This window comes from Lactuca virosa, chromosome 1 (assembly GCF_052849685.1).
Source record: "Lactuca virosa cultivar CGN04683 chromosome 1, Lactuca_virosa_CGN04683_v6, whole genome shotgun sequence".
Classification (NCBI taxonomy): Eukaryota; Viridiplantae; Streptophyta; class Magnoliopsida; order Asterales; family Asteraceae; genus Lactuca; species Lactuca virosa.
The window spans coordinates 178624493-178627452 of record NC_136426.1 but is presented as its reverse complement, the minus strand read 5'-3'; positions in this window follow the sequence as shown (position 1 = coordinate 178627452).

Here is a 2960-nt window from a genome sequence, read left to right as displayed (position 1 = left end):
AAGTCCTTTGAAAATTATATTATTCATAAAAACAATTATTGTAACTGTTTTGACTCTTTGACCTTTAAGAAAACGTGATTTGGCAACCTTTAACCCAATTTTTGTTTGTTTGACAATTTAAGCCCAAAAATTGATTTTTATGTTGACATATGTTCATCACAATCTTATAAGCTATCGTTCTTGACTTTTTGAGTGTAACATAACTTAGATCATGTTTGTTTTCTTTCTCATGTCATAGATCTCGAGATATCACTCCTTTTTGGTTACATGTTTATCACAAAACACATAAAATCACACATACATGCATAAAATCATACATAGCATACACATACACATAGATCTACACATTTTCTTGTATTCTCCCCCATAAAACTTATAAAAACCGAAAAGAGAGGGGTATGAAGCTCACCTTGAGTTGTGGTTTCGGTTTTTGAAGGAAGAGATGAAGAAAATTCGATCTTAGCAAGTCTTCTTGGAAAATTTTTGACTTAGATGTGTTCTAAGGGACAAGATCACGAATTTTGTATGAGATAAGGGAGGTTGTTTATGAAATGAAGAAGATATGTTATGAATCAAAGCAATAACTTACCAAGGATGTGAACTACTTGATGAAAATCCTTAGATTTCTACCCAAAATTTTGAGATCTTCAAAGAAGAAGAGGATGATCTTGAGAGTGGTCTAGAGAGAATTTTTGTGAGGTGTATGTGTTTCTTTGTGGTTCTTGGCTGAGGGTAGAAAAAAGAGAGGGGAGGAGAGAGACTTGTGAGTTGACATGCATGGAAACATGGGAATTTGCATGGAGAACCAAGATGTAATAGGGAGGTGGCAATCTTAAAGTCAACTCTTCCTCTTTTGGGTTGTTGGGCCGAGAAGAGGAGAATGAGAAAAGAAGATTTGGGCCCTTTAATGCTTAAGACCATATCATAATTCCATTAGGTGATTTTCGGCCCAATTAAATCAAAGAATGATTTTTGTGATCCATTAGGGCTATTAAAATTTGTTGTGATCCAATAAGGCCCATTAAGGTTAACCTAGTTTATTTTGGGCTTATAAGGCAAAAAATATTAAGTTTCATGTATATAGGTCCAACTACGGCCCATTTGAGAGTTCCATGTTCAAGATTGTTAAATTGGAAGCTTATTGGTCCATTAGGCCCAAAAAGGAAATCCTAGTCCAAAATGGACTTAAACCGGGATTTCAAGGGTTTCTAATTCTTTGTTGACTATTTGTAGTGCTTGAATGAAGTATTTGATGAAGTTTTGTTGTTATTGAATAAGCATCATGCATGCTTTCACATTGTTGGTTCACAATTGTTATCATTGTTGTTGTTACAAAGCATCAAAATTCCTAGTTGTGACAGATTCCTTTCTTATGCTTTTATTTTATGGCGCTGTGATCTCGATATGTTATGTATGTGCTATGTTTAGGATCGTTCCATGTGAACGGTATCCCAGTTCAGGTATTATTTGATTCGGGTGCTACCCGATCGTTTGTCTCTCTTGCGCTTAGCAAGAAGTTTCCTGAGTCGTCGGGCACATTGGATTGCCCTCTAGAGGTCGAGATTGCGGACGAGCGGTCAGTGCGAGCATCAGAGGTCTACCGAGATTGCGTCATGCGACTGTTGGGGAGCGTTATCTGGTAGATCTAGTTCCCATACCTTTGCGGGGGAACCAGGTTATTATCGGTATGGATTGGCTAAGCCCCAACGGGGTAGTGATTGACTGTGCGCAGCAGTTGGTGCGGATCAGGACCCCAAGTGGGGGAGAGCTGGTGATTCAGGGCGAGAGGCCACAGCAAGGACCAGCTTTATGTTCAGCAGCGAGAGCTAGGCGTTACCTTCAGCAGGGTTGCGCAAGATTTGTTGCCTATGTGATGGATACCCGGGAGATGGGTAACGCAACGGTGAGCGATGTACCCGTGGTACTAGAGTTTGCGGACGTATTCCCCGAGGAGTTGCATGGGATACCTACGGAGAGGCAGGTAGAGTTTAGGATTGAACTAGTCCCTGGTGCGGCTCCGATAGCCAAGGCAACGTATCGATTGGCTCCTCCTGAGATGCAGGAGTTGTCTACACAGCTGCAGGAGTTGTTAGACAAGGGTTTCATTAGACCGAGCAGTTCACCCTGGGGAGCCCCGATTCTATTTGTGAAGAAGAAGGACGGGTCGCATCGGATGTGTATAGATTATAGGGAGCTGAATAAGGTAACGGTGAAGAACCTTTACCCACTCCCGAGGATTGATGACCTCTTTGACCAGCTACAGGGAACATCTTTGTAGCACCTGGTTCCTGGTATGTATTTCATTTAAGTAATTTTTTCATTTTTGGCCTGGGACTCGGCGAGTTGATGGCCCAACTCGCCGAGTCGAAGCGGGATAGAACGCGGGATTTAAGTTTGGGACTCGTCGAGTCGGGTCCTGGACTCGACGAGTAGGCTCTGTCTGGACAAAAACTCTAATCTGAGGGTTTGCACCCTATTTAATCACCTCATTTAGCCCCCACTCGTCCCTATTGCTCCCAGAAACCCTCCCTAGCAAACCCTAAGTGTTTTGGTGCAAGATTCAAGGATTTTGAGTGATTTTGTGGATTTTGATCACAAAGAAGAAGGAAGAGCATAAAAGGATCAAGAGGAGACTGAAGGATTCGAGTTTGGTGCATCATTTGCTGTTCTCAGAAGGTAGAAAGTCTATACCTTGCTTGTTCTTTTGTTAGATCCCTTTTTGGGGAGATTTAGGGCTTTTATAAGTCATTCTTGGTAGCCAACCATGATTGCAAGCATGGTTGGGGGTTGAGGCTTCGGATCTAGGTCCATGGAAGGGTCACAAGGCAGTTAGGGGTTGCTTTTGCACCCATGGAAGGCCCCATGCATCTTAAGAGCTTCTTTTTGGGCATTTTAGGCTCAAAGTCCCATGCATGCACGTAAAGTTTGTAACTTTACGTGCTAGATTGAGTTTAGGGACC